Consider the following 19,600-nt stretch of genomic DNA (forward strand, 5'->3'; position numbering starts at 1 on the left):
TTGTGAACCACAGACTCTGAATCAAGAAAATCTCCATTCCCTGGGTTCAGAGGCAGTAGTCACTGCCCTTTCAGTGCTGCACTCGAGGGACAACTGCTGTGTCTCCCTTTCTCCTTGCGATGGTCTCAGCTACAGCAGCCCCTGAGCTGCCATGACCTAAAGAGGCCATGAGCCTAGGAACCACAGGTCCCTGCCTCAGCACTGTGCTGTCTCTGCTTTACAACCCACTTTTCAGCCATCAAGTTTTAGTCAAAATTTTCTCCTACAGGTTACAACAGCTTCTTCCAGATGCTGGCTCATTTACAAGAAGTGGGTTAGCCTTCACCAACCTTACTCACTGTTAACACTCCCTGACTCATGCTCCAGTTCAGGGAGTTCAATCCTGTCACGCTTTGATGACATTTTATTTTAAGTGCATCAATATTTTGAGTGGAAGGACTTGCTTTTAAGTTAGACAAAAAAAGAGAAGGTTCTTCCCAGCTAAAAGGCCAACTTTGATACACCCAGGGATCAAGGAGATGAAGTCAATTCAGCTGAGGATCTCAAAGAATTGAAAGCATGAAATGCTCCCCGTTTCTTATAGTAAAAGATTAAATCAGATATAGAACATCTTTTTGTCAAGAAAAGGGGGGAAAAGCCATTGGAAAGGAATACAGACTTCAGCAAATGAATAGGCATATGAAAAATGTGGTTAGGACTAGGCAAGGAGACAGGGGGCGCGTGGATGGGAATCTCTAGAGAAAGCTGTTTCACGGCATCTGTAGCAGAGTTGAAAAGACAGACCTGCCACTCCACAGTTGATTTAGTCCACGCTGAATCTGAACTCTAATGGAACTGTCATTTTGGCAATATATTGTAACAAGGAGTCCTATGTGGCAGTTATGTATTTGCCCTTTAGTTTCACGATTCCCTATTTTTAAATATATTTTGTTGCTATTAGTTTGACCTCCTCTGACACTAAATCACTGCTGCTCTGGCGTTCAGTGCAGAAATGCCTTGAGAAATGTCTCACTCAGCAATTGCCTCCACTGCCCTTTCTTCCCAAGGCCATCATTACTGTTTGCCTCCCAGGTCTGCAAATCTGCCATGAGCTCCAAAAGTTGTCTCCCAACCACACATTTCAGTGACCTCATCTCTGCAGGCCACAGTCTCTCTCACACTTGACATAAACTCTGATCAACAAATCCAGCCCCTAAAGCACAGATAATTATACTGCTCTACTGCCAGGAAGCTCTAGTGCTTCCTAGTGAATCAAATGTGGAACAAACCTCAATCTTTGCCAACAGGTGCAATATTTGTTTCTATAGATGTCTATGCGTGTCTTCAGTTGGCGTGTGAATGTCCTTGGGGCTTGCATGTGCAGCAGAAGTTTGTCTCAGGCACCCTTTCATGATCATTTGGAGAGATAAAATTTCTTTGAGTTGTGACAAAAAGGAGTGAGTTTGGTTCTGTCTCCATAGAGTCTCACTCAGTTGCTTTTGGATACAACCAAGGTTCAAATTCCTTTCAAAATCATTAAGCTGCATTTTCAGTGGGACAAAGCCTGCCTGGAAGTAAAGAACTTATGCTGCAATGAGATAAATATAATGTACTCTAATGAGAAATAAATGGTTAAAGGATAGGACACAAAGGAGAAAAGTCTTCGGAGGAAGATCACCAGTGGGCTCCCACTAGGCTGTATTACATGTTGTTATTATTATACATTATATACAGTGTATTCCCACAGGAATGCACTGATTGATTTAGTCCTAAGTGACCTGGAAAGTGGGATGAGATAAAGGAACAAAGTTTGCTGATAATAATGAGTTATTCAAAGAAGTAAATTTAGAGCCAACTGCTAAGAGCTGCAGAGGGATATCAAAATGCAGAATGACTTGGAAATAAAAATGCAGTTGAATTCAATATTGATAAATGTAAAGTAATGCACATGGGAGAAAAAGCCCAACTATACAAATGCAGTGTTGGTCACCAAAGTAGCTGTTACTACCGTGGAAAGCAATTTTGAGGTTATTATAGACAGGCCTATGAAAATGTCAGCTCAGTGCTCAGTAGCATTTAAAAAAGCAAACCAAATATTAGGAAAGAAATTAAGACCAAATCAGAAAATAGCATGAAGTTGCTGTAAAGGTTTACTGTGTGAATGCACTTAAATAGTGTGAGTTCTTCTGTCCCCATCCTCCTAGCTCAAAGAAGTGTGTGGGGAAAAAAAAACAAAGATGCTGAAAAATCTGGAACAGTTTTGGTGTGAGAAATGGTCAACAAGATCAGGAACCTTTGTCTGGAAGAAGAGAAAACCAGAGAGGGCACGTGATAAGCATCTAAATAATCTTAAGTACCTAGAAGGAAGCAGATGGAGAAGAAGTGTTCACTGTCTTCCAATATAGCATTAAATGGAATCAACAGAGGTAGATTCAAATCAAGCAAAAGGAGGTAACTTTTCAAACTACAGTTCAGCTGTGTAATTCATTGCCACAGGAGGCTGTGGGCACAAAAAAATCTCTGTGGGCTTAAAAGATTCTCAAAAAGGAAATCTGTTGAGAATTCCTGGATATGGAGACTCAGAGTTTTCCAAAGGCACAGACCCTGGGAGTGTGAGAGAGGGGTCTAGCAGCATGGCTGTGTTCTTGCTCTATTTGTCCATCCCTTTTTCTGCTGTGCATCCATTATTGCCCAGTGCTGATGAGCTGTGGTGGACTCGCTAAAAAAGTTCCGGTGTTTTATGGTTGTCCCCTTAAAGGCTCACAGTAAGTCCCAAAGCTCACTGTTTCCTTCTTGGAAGTGAGTGAGGCAAACTTAGTTCTGATGCCTATTTTATGCTGGAATAAAATATAGTTTGGTCTAAGTCAGAAGGGAGGTGTAAGCTGTGTGACTTGGATTAATTTGGCATTCAGTGGGTGTGCGAATGATGACATACCCACCAATGGAACAGATGGTCTGGGCAGCAGAAAAAATAACCAGATAGCTATAAAATAAAGCAAGCTCCTTCCAGGCAAGTTCTTATCTTCATTTCATCTAAATAAACCTGAAACAATTTCATTGAAAGGACCCAGCTGTTTACCTCTTTCACTTGAGGTGTATCTTTTGTCTTTGCTTAATTTGGACTCATGCTGGGATTTACTTGCTCTAAATTCATTTTCTTTCTCCAGCTTGAATTTGGGTCCTTATGTTATTAAATCTCTTGCTGAATCTCTTATACAGTGTCTATGGAGCATCATCTAGACTGACCACCAGAAAGCTGAAATCAGTCTTACATGAATTTCTCCTCAGCCCTGTGCATCCTGGGGGTGGCAGCTGGGATGAAGAGATCATGAGGCTGATGAGGCAGGAGTGATACTTATGTCTCTGCAGGCATTGCTTGACATCATGGGCAAGCAGAAAGTCTGAAACCTCCTTAAGTTAAGCTAAATCAACCCTGAAGTTGTTGAATGACAGCAAAGGTAACAGTTCTTAAACAAAAACTATCCTGCAGTAAAAACACATCCCTAAGAGATGCATCCACTGTCTCTCCTTTTCTTCTCTTGCCATTTCCACACACCCCACATAGCTCTTTGTGCTGTGGCTATACTGGTGTCAGAGGCAGACCACAGAGATAATAGCCAGTGTTGCATAAGGAATTTATGAGATATGTCCCAAAGCAATAAAATTTTTATATGCCCTAAAGTGACAGCAAGATAAATAATGACAATGTGATAAACAAAAGTGTTCAGATTTTAAAGGTAAAACTAAACTAAAACTGAGAGCTCCCTGTCGGAGCTTTATCCCATAATAATATTTTCCACATTGCAGAAAATGGTTTTCTCTATTTTCACGTAATCTGATAAACATAGTTTCTGTTATCCTAAGCATGAATGTTTGTCAATACCAACTTTAAGTAATAAGAGGCTGATTTGGTTGCAGGAAAAAAGAATGAGTCATCCAGCTGAACAAAAAGCACTGCATTCTTGTAAATGTATATCTGTACACTAAAAGAGGCCTGAGATATGATGATGCTATATTGTTTCCAAGTAGAAACGGCATCCAGAGCTCTGTGTGGGTGGGTAAGTAGTGGGTGGATATAATAAAAACCTCTATGATGTATTGTACATATCCCTCTCTTGTTTTCAAATATGGTTCTGAATTATTAATACCTAAAAATGGAATTGTCCAGTTCTGCCCTTATGCATCATTGTTTACTTCAACAAACCTAAATTTAGCAGGAAATGGTGAATATTTAATTGTGCAGCATAAATAATGAAGATTCCAAATCATTCTGGAAAGTCCCTGTTTCAGAGATGGCAAGTGCTTGATTTTATGTTTTATTGCTGTACTCTGCTGCTAAAGTCTTCTGCTTCATGACTCAGCCACTTGATATGCTGTGTTGAACTCCTCACTCTCACAAACCAGGGAGAGAAAACAGAAGGGTCTCTGACTTTGTCCTTCATATCTAGGGCATCATTTACCAAGCAGGTGCAAACAAGTACCCAAAGCCCTAACTTTGGCTTACCCTTACTTTGGAACTCACATTGAAAGATGGTGAGTCTTCTGCTCATCATTTCCTTGATTGGTTTATGCAAACCAGGCCCCCTTGCCTGTCCCATCTGTGCTTTTCTTTGGGTGCTGCCTGGAAGGAAGGCCGTGTGCCTGTCCACGGGAGAGGCCCAGAGTGTTTTTGCCTGGCACCCCAGACAGTGGAGGAATGGCTGTCTGTGCTAAGGACACACCCTCAAAGCCAGACATGAATTTCCTCGAGTGGTTTGTAGTGCAGGATCTTCCCAGCTTGTGAAGGCAGGTACTGTTTTGCAGTTATAAAAATCTGTGGTTAAGGAATAATTGGGCTGTTTCCTTACTCCAGGCCTCCAGGAAGTCCATGGCCTCTTCCAAAATCAAAATGGGTTTCATAACACTGGATAACTCAAAGAAAACATAAAAAAATGTGGTTCATCTTGTTGTGGGCCAGCATGCAAACATGCAGCTGGATGCAGTGGGGCTATGCTGGGGGCAGCTAGATTTGCTGAAATCACAGAAACATCCTGGGAGAGTTGTAAAGCACCTCCAGCAAGCTCTGCTCTCCCCCACAGCACAGCAGCCTTCTGCTCTTCCCTGGGCTGAGCAGAGGTTTCATGGCCCCTGTCTGGCCCCAGATGCATCCCTAGAAACATCAGGATCCTTTGACACCTGCTGACACAGGAGCCTGTGCAGAACCTTTGGGGGATGCAACCTCAACCATCTCTGCATGCTCAGGGCCTCTCCCCCTGTGCATACACACATCTAGAAGGGACAGTGCCAGCTGATACCACACAATCACAGTTTTTTCAAATACAACAGGGAGCTGAAGTTGGCCTCAGACCTCAGCCTGCCACTGCTCAGTCTGGAATACTAAATATAACCCATATTTTGTGTGTCTAAGGAGAATCATCCCTATGAATGTAAGGCCTTCACCATTCATCTACTCCCTTTTCTGTACAGAGCTACATCTACCTCTATGACTTTAGTCCTTCTTTGTTCACTTCCATGCACTCTACTAAGAACCAGAGACAACTGCACATGTATTAATCTTTTTAAGAAATTGCCTGTGTGCTACTGTAGGAGTAAGCTGTAGGAGTGGCTCTGTTTGCAACCTCCTTTCCCAAACTCCATAAACCAATGGGGCAATGCACAGTCTGGCAACACATTTGCATGAAACTTGTGAACATGGCTTGGGGTTTAAGGGAGGTAGTGTCAGGAAAAGGAGATTCTACAGAAGGATAAACAAGCAGATACAAAGGCACACTCCATATTTCTTTCACATCTGTTTGTATCTTAATTCCTATCAAGACTGAGTATCCAGGTAATTGAAACTTACCCAAGCCAGAAGAGCGTTCTCCATATCATTTCTCCTCAGAATTTCAGAGATGCAGAGATGCCACCTTTTGATTGTCATTCACTTGTCCCAAACACAGAATACAAAATGGCCTACCTAAAAGTCAAAGTATTTCTAAAACATATTTATTAAGCATAAAGGAATAAAACTGGATTATTTCACACTGCATCCACTTTGTATGTCCTTCCCATGTAATGTGAATTATGAATCCTGTAATTACACACTTCATTTTGTAGACAATGATAAGCAATTTTAGCATTATAGTTAGTGCACCTGGTCTGGGTCAGATCTGCAGCTTCATCTACAGTGCAGATAGAAGTGTTAACATCTATATTTTGTGTCACAGAATCCTATGCACACAGTATAACTTCCATGGGGAGGGAATTGAAAGCAGTGCCCCAGCCAGGAATTATGAAAAGGTCTCTGAGTGTGATCGAAAAGCTGGAGATTGACAGAGATAACTGGAATTGAATAGGGAATATTATTAATACCAGAAGAGCAGGGAGTGCTTGCTAGCCTGCTAACAAGGCATATTATTGTGCTGAAGAAGTACAAAGCAAAACTAAAAAAACTTGTTTGATTTATCCTTTCAAGCCTACTGAGGAATGAGTGGCCACAGAGGTAATACAGAGCATGGTAAAGATATTTTATAGCAGTATATTGCAATTGCAGATTGTGAGACTACTGTTTAAAAAGAAGGACTTTAAAGTCCATAGTCATAGGTGCTGCATGACTGCTTGTAAAGCAGGATCATGGTTTAAGCCCAGCCAGCAACCAAGCCACAGGCAGCTGCTCATTTACTCCCCCACCAGCTGGATTCAGGAGAAAATCAGAAGGTTAAAAGCTTGAAAACTCATAGGTTGTGAAAAAGGTTAATAGAGAAAGCAAAAGCCCTGAAAACAAACAAAGCAAAACAAGGCATTAATTCCCTGCTTCCCATGGGCAGGCAGGTGTTCAGCCAGGAGAGCCCCATCACCTGCAATGGTTACTTGGGAAGACAGACCATCACTCCAAATATCCCCTCCTTCCTCCTTCTTCCCCCCACTTTATATTCTGAGCATGATGTCAGCTGGTCTGGAATATCCCTGTGGTCAGTTTGGGTCACCTGTCCTAGCTGTTTCTCTTTCCAATCTCCCTTTCCCCCCCAGCATCCAAGGCCTTGGCTCTGTGTGAGCCCTGCTCAGCAATAAAAAAACATCTCTGTATTATCAACCCTGTGTTCAGCACAAATCCAAAACACAGCCCTGTACTAACACAAGCAGGTAAGTTGCCTAGTCTACAGAGAGCTTGGATGCTCTCAGCTCATGTATAATACATACTTCTGGCCTCATATAGGTTAATTACAATGTATGAGGGCAGATAGGAAACTATTCTTTTAATATATTACAGTAATCTTTTTTCAGTCCCAGGTAGTTTATGCCTCAAATGCAAACCTGTTGGTTTTTGTTTTTTTTTTTTTTTTTTTTTTTAGGAATTCATTCAATTGATACTGAAGTCAGTTCCAGCTTATTGATAGAGCTTGCTGATAACTTTTTTACCACTGGCAGCATCCCAGCTGATGATGGTTATCAAGGGTCTACACTTTTTAACAGTAATTCTGGGGTTTTTGATGTTGCAAAGGAGGTGGGAGGAATAGCACCACTCATGCATTTGTATAAGACATAAAGAATGCCATTAAAACTCCATTCCTGCGATAAAGTGACAGTTTCCACTATGAGGATAAAGCCCACTTATCAATATCATCTTCAGGGTAAAGAGTGAACTCTTACATCCACCAAGAACCATCTTAAATATTATCCTCCCTGCCTTTCAAAAGATCCATTCCTCTTGAGCCTTGCCTTCTCTGGGAAAAAAACCCAAAACTTTAATTACATTTACATAGGTTTACACATACAAATATACACATATTTGGTTTATTTATATATAGAACAGAAACAAGATCCTATTAAAAGAAAACCAAAACCTATTAAAACAAAGCAGTGCTCCAAATGCACAATTTTTCCCAAGAGAGCCATGAGGCTGAGCTGTTAGTGGCAAATAGCAGATCCAGACTTGTACTTGGATATTGCTATGAAGAAAGTAAAATGAAAAGCCACATGGAGCATAATGGAGCACTCACTCTCCACGTGCCAGAATCACCAAATGTGTAAGAGAGAACACCCTCATAAGAATGGAGAGGTTGGCACAACCCTGAGCTAGAGTTGCAGGCTGCCTGCAGGCTTCAGGTAAAAATGTGCTGAGGTGACAATGACAGTGTACTTCACCATGTCCCAAACATGTAGATTATTTGCATCAGTCAAATTGAGGAAGCATGGGGACCACAAGATTTTCCACTCTGAGAGAGTTCACTCATTTCCCTCATCTTCCAAGCAGGGTCTCTCTGTCTCTAACCAGGTCCTGTATCTTCTCTTCTCCCAGTGAGAACCTTAGTAAATGCCACACTGACATCCAGCCTTCAAACCCACTTCTACTTTAACTCATGCCATCTCAACTGGGCTGTGCAGGCAACCACAAGGCTGCCCCAGCTCTTGGGATGTTTTGGCTGCCTAGAGGACTGAGTGGCTTTGTGTGGAGGTAGTGCTAGGTGGCCTCTGGGGGACAATATGCAGGTTTCCATGTAAAAGTTTGGGAGTAGGGCTGTCTTTGTAGGCCATGGTTAAGGGGCAGATATGGGGTAACCTGTGTGCAAATGGATTGGCAGAAAATAATTTGGAGCACAAAGACTCAGGACCTGGCTAAGCTTCTTCAGGTCCTTTCCTTCAGCTTGACAGCTGGATATGGTCTGGCTTAACTGAAGTCTTCTTGAGCAACTCTCCCCACCATGGCAAGCTTGATCCACAAAAAATTCAGGAAAAAGGATGCAGAAAACTCTGGTCTCTATCTATGTCGTTCCAGAGCAGACCAGGATAAAAGTGCCATGATGTCATTCCCCAAATTAATAACAAGATTTTTTTTCCAATAAAAGGTATGGAAAACTATCAAACAAAATTTCTAAATTCTTACCCCATTATTTTAATGTAGTCAAAGTTCAGAAGGATGCACAAATTTGTCTTAGCTAGACAAGAAATAGTGCAACAACCCTGGGACCTTACTGGGGGAAGGAGGCAAAACACAGACTTTTCATGACCTTGGTGACCATGTTAATGTATTCCTTTACTTTCCACTGTACTGTGTAGCATAAAGGCTTTACACCCAGAAAAACTCTCCTCTTTTTGCATAGCCAGAATAAATCAAATAAGGGGTTGAGGTTTTTTTTAATAGAATTAAACCCAGATCACATTTAGCTGGGAGAAAGTTATGGGCCTGAAAGGGAGAATAGAGGGACACAAGCATGGAGGTCTGGTTGGGAGAGCTGGTCCCAATGTGGAGAGGAAGGAAAAGGGCTGTAAGGGACTGTCCTGTTTGCAGCATGTGCTGTAGAAGATTGTGGAAGGCAGGGCAGGGGGAAAGGAAGTAGAGTGTTTATGTCCTGCTTGGGAGAAGTGAGGCGTGATGCTGGCTAGTGTAGGGAAGGAGAGAAAACTCATAAGGGCTGTGGCCTGTGGAAGAGAGATAGGGCACAAGGATTATTCATTATACAGACTTGGGGTGTAAGGAATGCAAATTTATTTCTAGTACAAATTAAAGCTACTTCTCAAAGTGCAGGGTCAGACTCTTCCAACAGATCAAGCTCCACTCAGTGTCCTGATCCAGAACTGGGATATTGTAGGGAAATAACTGCAAGAACAGCACTGATGATTTGCTTCAGGATGTCAAAGGTATGGAAGGAATTCACTTAGAGAGAAAGGAGTGCCATTTTTCAAAACTGTCGCATGTGGAAGTTGTGTAAGCAGATGTTCGCTTTATTCTTGTTGTCTAACAAGTGTTATATTCCATAATGCCAAAATAATAACACCCCCTCAGATAACTAAACAAAAAACCAACATGCTATTTCTCAAATTCTAAAGCTGAAAGTGTTGTGTAGGCATGATCCCGGTGTGTCTGGCTTTGGAAAGGCAGCCCGGATTAGCGTGGCTGCCTGGATGTTGAAAGGCCATGAGCTAGCTGGGACACATCAGAGTGATGGTTGGGCAATACATTGCGAGGATTTGGCAGCTTTGTTACAGGAGAAAATTATACTGAGTATTCATGCAGGCTATTGCTAAGCTCTTTAAAGCAATACACAGATTAATAAATAATTGAAGCAGCTTAAAGGAACAGGAGGATAAATTTGCTGTAATCAAGGGTGCAAAATTAGGCAGGATCCCAAACTCCATTACGAATAGGTGCATGACTAAGTGGTATCCTGACCAAAGGCAATGCCAGCCTATGGATAGGTGTGCTGTAGTCACTGAACAGCCTAGAGGTGCTTAAGCATTTTTTAAATGTGTTACACATCTGCCATTCTTTTCTGTGTCAGACCTATGGAGGGACAAAGAGAGAATATCCAGAGGCATTGGAAGACCCAGATATCATGGAGTCAGATCCCAGATTTTAAACAGTCTTACCTTGAGATTATATTCCATCTCATGACATACTGAATATGGAGTAACACAAACAAATGATCCTCAGACTTGAAGTTTCAACAACAGCTCATGGAAAGTGAGTAAGCAAAGCTGAAATGTCCTATTAACACCATAGCAAACAAAACAACAGTAAAGTCTTTCCCTCTTTGCCATGCATGCTGTAACTAAAACATTAACTGGCTAATGCCAATATTCTTGAAGAAATATTACATTATTACTATTTTTGAGGAGGATGCTTACTCACAAAAATTGTAATTCCACTAAGGAGAGGACAGTTTTGCTGCAGGAGTTTAATTTTTTTCTATGAAGTATGGAAATTACCCAAATATATTTCACCTAGTTTTTTCTTGAAAATAGGAGTTGAGTAACAATTACAGAAATAAAATATTATGACTGTGGTTAAATTGCTAATTCATGTAAGCATTAAATTACATTATGCTTCTGCCCCTTTTATTGAAAAAAAAAAAAAGAGGATAAACATATTGTTGCCTCCTCTGGATTGAAAAAGTTGATGATAAAGATGGAAAAGCTAAGGAATTAGAGGGAAGATCTTTTTTAACAACATTAAATTAAGCATATAAACTTTCCTGAAAGCTGTTCAAAAATACCAGAAAACCCTATAGCACATACCATTATCACTTTAATCTACCTCTCAAATAAACTGTCAATCCCACACACTATCCAAACTTTCCATACCATCTGGCAGGAAGTTTATACAGAACCTGAGAAAATTCCTCAGATTTCAGTCTGGATGGACCCAACAGTGTGATTTGTGAGGTTGATCTAACTAAGCAACACATTTGAATACTGTTCCACACATAGCCAAATTCCTTAGCCCTTGGAGAAGACTTTCACTTTTTGTATAGAGAAAGGTGAATGAAAAAGAAAAAGTATGCATTCCAGTATTTATCTAAGTATTAGGAATCTGAACACTTGTAGACTGTATATTGGCAGAGAGCAAGAAGTTGAAGTCTGGCCCGGCTGGAAAAGATCCAGCAGGATCTACTATACAACAGTTACTTAGATGAGAAGAACAAATAAATTCAGTAATTTTATCAAAATGAGCTATTGCAGTGTGTGCATGCTTTACAATCAAACAATAATAATGAGGATGTTCTACAGTCAAGTAGTTCCAGAATATCCTGTAGCAAAGCCTCAGTAACTCTGCTGAATATGGTATGAGTTCCAGTCAGGAGTATGAGTTACCAGCAAAAGACATCTCACTCACAGAGCTAAGATTACACCAGTGACACGGCCTCAGGATTAGTCCTTTGGCTTTTCTGTAGCTGCTGGAGATGTAAAAATAGGGGCAGGCTTTCAACACCAGAAATGCCAAGCACATATGCACTACACAATAACTTGACTGTGCAGGGAAAGCCTTTTAAAATGGCTTCATGATTCAAATCAAATACATTCTTACTGTGACTTGCACCACTTCTAATCACAGTTTCCCAGTTTCAGGTATAATAATTTCTGTACAATATCAGCAATGGGAAAACCACCTAAGTGAAAAGTATATTGTGTAATGCATTTAAACTGTGTTCTGTCACAGCCCTTTACACTGGCTAAAGCATTGCCTGTAGGAATGTAGTATTTTCATGAAACAGAATCATAGAATCATAGAATGGTTTGGGTTGGAAAGGACCCTGAAGTTCATCTCATTCCAAACTCCCTGCTATGGGTAGGGACAACTTCCACAGACCAGGCTGCTCAAAGTCCCACCCAACATGGCCTTGAAAACTGCCAGGGATGGTGCATCAGTTCTCTGGGAAACCTGTTCCAACGCTTCACCATCTTCACAGTAAGGAATTTCTTAATTTCCAACCTAAATTTCCCCTTTTGGTGTGAACCCATTACTCCTCATCCTGTCACTGCAATTCCTGATGGAGGGTCCCTCTCCTGCTTCCTTGTAAGCCGCCTTCAGATACTGGAAGGTTGTTATGAAGTCTCCATTCTCTTCTCCAGCTTGAATAGCCCCAACTTTCTCAGCCTGTCGTCATACAGGAGTTGCACTAGTGTCCTTATCAACTTTGTGGCCCTCCTCTGGATTCACTCCAACAGTTCCATGTCTTTTTTATGCTGGGGGCACCAGAGCTGGATGCACTGCTACAGGTGAGGTTTCATGAGAGCATAATCTCCCTTGACTTGCTGGCCACACTCCTCTTGATACAGCCCAGGATATATACATACATACATACATACATACATACATACATACGTGTGTGTGTGTGTCTATACACAAACATGAAAAGTCAATATTGTTCAAGTCCAAGTATTTTCTTTTTCTCTCTCGAAAAGAAACACAAGATGAGAGAAACTGGTTTGGTCAAACCATGAATGTGCTGGAACCTTCATATCCTGACAAAACTGAGCTTCAGGGGAGCTGTTTCTGAGGGTCTGAAATAAAGAGTTTCCAGATTAGCTCAGATAAGAAGTGCAGAAACTCTGAGAAAATGGTTGTTGTCCCAATATTTCAAGTCCACATTTGAAGTAATAAAAAGTATTCAGTGCATTTAAAAAGTATTTTTCAATAGTATTACCAGCCAGTTCTGGAAATTGTAACATGCAATAGCTCGCATATGTATTCAAGCTATGGATTCTTATAAAATAATAATGAAATCTGAAGTGTTGGGAAAATTTTGAAACTTGCACTCCCTGAAACAAAGTCTACATCACATTTAGGACCTTTTTTGTTTAATGCTACCAGTGATCTTCATTGCACAATTACCCTGGGTAATCTGTACCAAAATGCAGATATTCTCCCACCACAGTGTATATACTGTAAGAACACTTAAATTACTGATGACTGAGATAAAATGACTGGGATTTTTTATGCTGACACCCTGTGTGTTATTTGTCTAGCCAAGTTTGTCACCTGTGAGGAAACATATGCATCCTTGGAGGTACATACTGGAAAACAGTAGGAAGAACATTGGAGGATTATTTGCATTCAAGTCATTTTGCCTCCAGCTTCAATACAAAATCTGTGATTTGCAGCCCAATTTAAAGAAAATCCCACTCTCTCATCTGTCTAAGTTAATTTAACAGCCCTCCTGCTTTGAAGTCCAGAAAGACTTTTTTAATGAGGATAGAAGGAAAATGCTTGGGATGAAACTCATATAAGTGCTCCAGTTAACAGGTCAGTTATGACAAAAACCTAAAACCAATTTCTCCACTGGTAGCAAAGCAGAAACACCACTACAACACACAACTGATTTCATCTGGAGAGATTTGTGTGTGTGTGACCTACAATGCAACTGCTAGAATTGTACAGTCAGGGTGCTTAAGATATCCAAACACAGAAATCAAAGGCAAACACAGATCAACAGCAAAAGAGGAACTGAACTGTACTGAATGAGAAAGCAGACAACAATATTTTTAATTGCATCACTTAATTATTCAATGCAATGACCTCAAAGTGTGTTATTAATATTAATTAATTTTTCTATTGCAACTCTCCATTTATAGATATCTATTAGCATTTCCAATTTGCAAATAAGAGATGCAGGTTTTGAATCTGACCCAAAGACAGCTAAAGCTAGCAGAAGACTTTTGTCAGAGCTGAGAGGACAAGCTACATGATCTGCTCTCCAAGATAGAGAAAAGATCTACGCATCTTTTTTGTACACCTTCAGACTACGCAAAAACGTTGTGCTTCCAGCTATCAGGGGTTCATTTTTTATGCCTGCAAAAGAAAAATACATTGGGTCCTACTTCTTTGACAAAATACTAGCTAGGCAAACCAACGTGGCAAGGCCATAAGCTATCACTTCAATTTTTAAAAATAAAGTGACAACCTAAGAATAGTCTTCTACTATTTTTGAACAGCAAGGTTCAGAATTCCTTTACAAGAATTTTATCATCTTTTCACCTAATCATGGCTGTGTGCACTTAAGACAGCAGAAGGATAGGAAAGCATCAATTCAGGTGACCGACTGAACCAAACTGCACATTTTCCCACTGCTAGCAGATTTATTAAACCAAACAATGAATTCTCAGTGTTAAGAAACAAAGCTGTATTCAAGAAATTGCTTTAGAAATGTCACTGAAAGATCTATTAGCTGTAACACAATGGGTTAAAATTATATGCAGTGATTGCTACACTCCTTACCATTATTTAACATCTCCAAGAAAACAGCAAAAGACAGAGGAGTCTGGAAGAAAATGAAAGTATATTTGAGTTTACAAGGAGTTTCACCTTTTGCAATGGAGGTTAAAAAGAAGTCTTAGAAAGAATAGAGTGGACGAAACTGACTCCTTGCAGTATAGATCAAGCTGTCCAGTCAGGTCATGACTTTTACTGTCACAAGTAAAGTAAACATTATCATCATTATATTTCTGTTTTCCTGTAAGATCAGGATACAAAGTTTCTGCTGCCATTGCAAAACATTCCTGAAGAGTTTGGAAACTGCCAAAAAGGAAGAAGTGCTGCGAAGTTTAAAACTCTTCATGTAAGAGGGGCATACTAAATGATAGAGTACATAAATGAAGAATTCCATATAAAACTGCTTCCAGTGACCAACTCTTTGGCTTCTTTTTGTCCTTTTTACAAAAATCATGAGGAATCACTTACAGAAAAGGGTGTGTTGGTAGTTACATCCAATATATTTGCTAAGTCAGTGGCATCTGCAGAGCTTGCTATTATTTTGCAACCTGTTTCAAAATCTTGGCATTATTGATCAATGTCAGGGCTGCCACCAGCTCCCATTGACTCACTAATCATGAGCATATTACCCAACTGATTTTTATCACCATGCTGTGCTGCAGAAGAATCCATGGATGAAATAGCCATGAATAATTTTTTCAGGTAGATATTTTCCTTCTGGGAAGTGATCTTTTGTAGTTTTATGTATATTAAAACTTCATGCATTTCAAAAAAACCTCCAAAAACACAAGCATAAATGATTTGGGCTGTCAGTTCTGTATGTTCAGACAGTACATGAAATAGTTTTCCACACTTTCAATATGCAGTAGGAATTTTTTTCAATGACTGGGGACACAGCTTATACAAATCTTTGTTTGGCTAACACTTTGGAGCACAAGTTGTTCTGCTACAGTACAAATACAGACAATGTCTTCGAAGGTTATAATATGATGACTGTAAAAAAATGCATAGTATTGATTCATCTTCCTTCTCTCAACTGTTCCCCTCTAATGATGCTGTTTACAAGGTAAATTATTTTTTTCTTCTCCTAGCTTAACCTGGGCTCTGACTGTTAAATTAGGTTTTTGCTTTTTGTAAATCTATGTTAACCTATTTCTACAGAACTGGCTGGAATCCTGGGTAAAAATATCCAGCTCTAATCCTAACTAACACTTTTCCAGAGAAGTACTTTATTATTTTTTTTTAATAACTGTCCTTCATCCCTCAGACTGTGGTTTTACAGCTTTAATGCCCCAAGAAGCAACTGCCACTGCTGTTGCACTGACCAGAAAGATGCTGAAGGACTATTTCGTGGACTCCAGTTGAAAAGAAATGTGTTTTTCCAAGATCCAGCAAGGATAGGTGGTAAGAGTGGTATTATTCTGTCAGCGAAACTAGGATTTATTTGCTTAGCTTTACCCTACCTCTCTTTTTACCCTGCCTGATTTTGATTTTGGTGAAACAGTCAGTTCACCCTAGTAATGATTTAGGAGAAGCAGCAAGGAGCATGATGATTATGTGACCTCAGAGGGAATTTCACCTTACACCAGTTAATAAGCACTGCTAACTTCACTTTACAGAAATGGCTCCCCTCTTCTCAACCCTACCCATCCTTGTTCTTTACAAGGAGGGTTTTTTGTTATTTTTTAGGAATATTTATCTCAGTAGCAGAACCTCAGTGCTTTTGCCGTCAGAGTATCTGTGCAGATACCACGTGGTGCCTGGCTGATGCTGTGCAGTCAATTATGCAGTATCTGGGCAGAGAAGCAATCGCAGCACGTATGAACGTAACGTTAAAGCAATCACCTGATTTCTCAGCCTGATCCTTACCTCTGCTGCCAGTAGGGAAGGGTCTCTAAAACACAATTTCCTGCTTTTTTTTTTTTTTTTTTTTTTATTCTCTGTCTCCTTCCCAGTTTTGTAGTAAAACACTTGCTTTGTGTGAGACAAAAATGCAGTCAGGCATATAGAAAGGAGGGGGGTTGTTAATAATATTCCACTTTATCAATCAGGAGAGCTCTCATTTTTAGTACACTGATATTTAATACAGCAGTAGAAAGACAAGCACAATTATACACACTCATACGCATTCCAAAGACAGGGCATGACTATTTTTCTCTCCTTTACAAGGGCAAGGAAAACAGGTTTACCATACTTGAACTAAAACCATCTCAAGCTGGAACCAGTCATACCTTTTTAATTTGCATCATAATGGGATGTTCATAAAGTCAATTTGATATGAAGAACTTTCAGGATCACATTTTTGTTTTTCATTCTGGAATTTGAAAAATTATTCCTCCTCCTGTTTTCATAACACTGGTACCACAGCATTACAGAATTTTGCTCGAGAGGAATGTGAAATATTAAAAAAAAGACAAAACACAAAACTTGATTTAAATACCTGAGTTAATTCCTTTGCCTCCACTCTAACATTTAATACCATATCTTGTGTTATTTATGCAGAACTGCTCTTACTCTCATGGTCAGAAACCTGAACTGTCAAGCCGCAAAGAAAAGGTTATCACTTCAATTCATTCGTGGGCAAATTGCTCAAACTTAGCTGTCAATCAACAGTCCACTCCAGCATTTGAGCTGATTTGTATCTATAACGGGTGTTTACTTGACAGATTCTCACAAGCAAACTGGAGCAGAGAAAATGTGTCTAATGATAACATCATGCCGACAACATGTTTTCTGCAGATAACATTTGCATTATGTGTTTACTGTTTGCAGAGCGTCTGAAAGACATCAAATGAAAAGGAAGATATGTTTCTTTTTCCGAGCACATATTCCAATAAAAAAAAAACAAAACAAAACAACAACAACCAAAAAAAAAATCATGACTCCATAGGAAAGCACTTCAGATGAGGAAGCCTAGCTATAACTTTGCCTTTTCTTCCTGCTCGCTTTCTGCATATTCAATTTCTTTTCATCCTACTCCATTGCCTTTCTGTCCCCTACTTTTTAAATTCCTGTTATTCCGTTACTTTGGAAAAAATCAACTAAAGGAAAAGAAAAGCAGATGCACTCAGACTCTATTTCCCTAGTTTCAGCTATTTTATGAATTTTGAATATGAATAGAGATTGAAACTAATCAACAGATGGTTGGAAACATGAATATTCATGAATTCTGAAATCCTGTATTACTTTGCCAGGTATTGTTTGGATGTAAAGAATATATGTGTAGTCTAATCTCCACTTTTGGAAAAGAAACCTAGCAGTCTCTTTAGCTGTCCCATACCTGATGGAGTGGACATTTTGGACAATAAACTGTGGTACATGCATGTATCCTTTGAAAAGGAACAAAAAAACAAACAAACAAACAAAAAAAAAAAAAAAAAAAAAAAAAAAAAAAAAAAAAAGAAAAAAAAAAAGAGTAAAACCTGACAAATATCTTTATGAATTTCTAAGGCCCTCTCTATGAAAATCGGCCATCCCAAAATTTGATGAGAGACAGGAATAAAATATTTTAGTGTTACTATAAGCTAACAATTACTTTTGATCTGCAACTCCAAAACCCAAAGAAAACCTGAGGCACTCACAACAATGATCCAATAAAGAAATGTGAAATTAAATATAAGTAGTTATGAATCTGTGATTTCCCTTAGGCAGACATTGATGTTTAGCAGCAATCTGTTTTATATAAGTAATAAGCTGCTGCCACCTTCTGAAAAAAGCTCAGCATGACTACAAATGCTATCTTTCTCCTAAGGCCAGGGTAACAACATACACATTCTGAGCCAAGAAATTGGTCAACAAAACAAGTTCTTCTCCAGCATCAATTAAAAAACAAAACAAAAAAAACAAACAAACAAAAAAAACCAAAACAAAAAACCAAAAACAAACCTGCTGCACTTAGAAATTCTTGCTCAAGAAGCTAATCAGAGAGTGGTGTCAACTCTTCCACACAAAAATGCAAGCATGCCATCCTTATCCTAACTTAGGATAAGGATCCTACTAACTATCAAACTGGTAAATGTGACACCAAAGACAACAGGACTGTGACCTCCCCCTTTAGCCAAATCCTTCTTTATCTTTTAAATGCTCACCTGCTTGAAAAAGAGTCTACTCCCCTTGGAGATACCTTCCAACCACGGCTTCCTCACTATAAAGCGTTAGAAAGGGATCATTTTTCTTTGTGTTTTCTGCAAGAACCTGCCACTTCAGTGTCACCACCTCTGACAACCAGGGATCAACTTTCTGGTAGAACTGGATGCAACAAAGATGGTGGGAGGAGTGACCCTCTGTGCCCTGTAAATGGGCCCACACTAACCAATGCTGGCTGTGTGCTGATCTAGAACAGGGAGCTTCTGCTCAAACAGGGTAGTTCCAAATCTTTGATCATTCTGAGAAGGGATGACTTGGTGCATTTTTTCCTCTGCCAGCTTCAATGTGCACCATGCTGGTGTGAGCTTTGTTTTGGTTTATACAAACCAGTGTCATCTCTAGCAAATCAGTGCATTACAGTCAGTACCTCTGTTAGGAATAGATTCATCAACTCTCCAAAATCTTCCTAAAAATAAAATTGTGGCATTTTAGCCTGATTTCAAAGCAAATGAGGATTATATCAGCTGACTGTCTAGCTCCTCCATCTTCCTGTAATCTTTGAATGTATTGATCAGTTTCAACTAAAATTGATGGGAAATTGAAAGTGTCAAAAATATAATTTATAGAAATTTAGAAAGCCCATAGAGCACACAGCCAGAGAAAATCAATCTTCAACAGTTGCCCTGCTGACAGGCCAACATGCTTCAATGAATCAGTGAACTACAGTTCTGTGATTTGGGAGAGGAGGAGAAGAAATCATAATCCAAACTACAAGCTGCATGTGAATTTCCTGGGCAACACCCAAGCTCCATGATGGCAGAATATTAAAGTGGATTTGTTTTAGAGGAAATTCTGAGTTATGCTGGGAACATGGCCTAAAACAAGCCAAAAATACGAAGGAGTACAAAGACGTCTTAAAACCATTCCTAATATGTCTTATTTTTCTTGCTACTATTCTAAGCATCCTGACATAATGATATTTTTGATGGAGCTGTTAAGCTTTTTCCAGTAATTAAAGAAATGAATGAGTCTGCTTAAAGATGCTTGGAAGAATGAACCAAATGA

This window comes from Vidua macroura, chromosome 3, assembly GCF_024509145.1.
Source record: "Vidua macroura isolate BioBank_ID:100142 chromosome 3, ASM2450914v1, whole genome shotgun sequence".
Classification (NCBI taxonomy): Eukaryota; Metazoa; Chordata; class Aves; order Passeriformes; family Viduidae; genus Vidua; species Vidua macroura.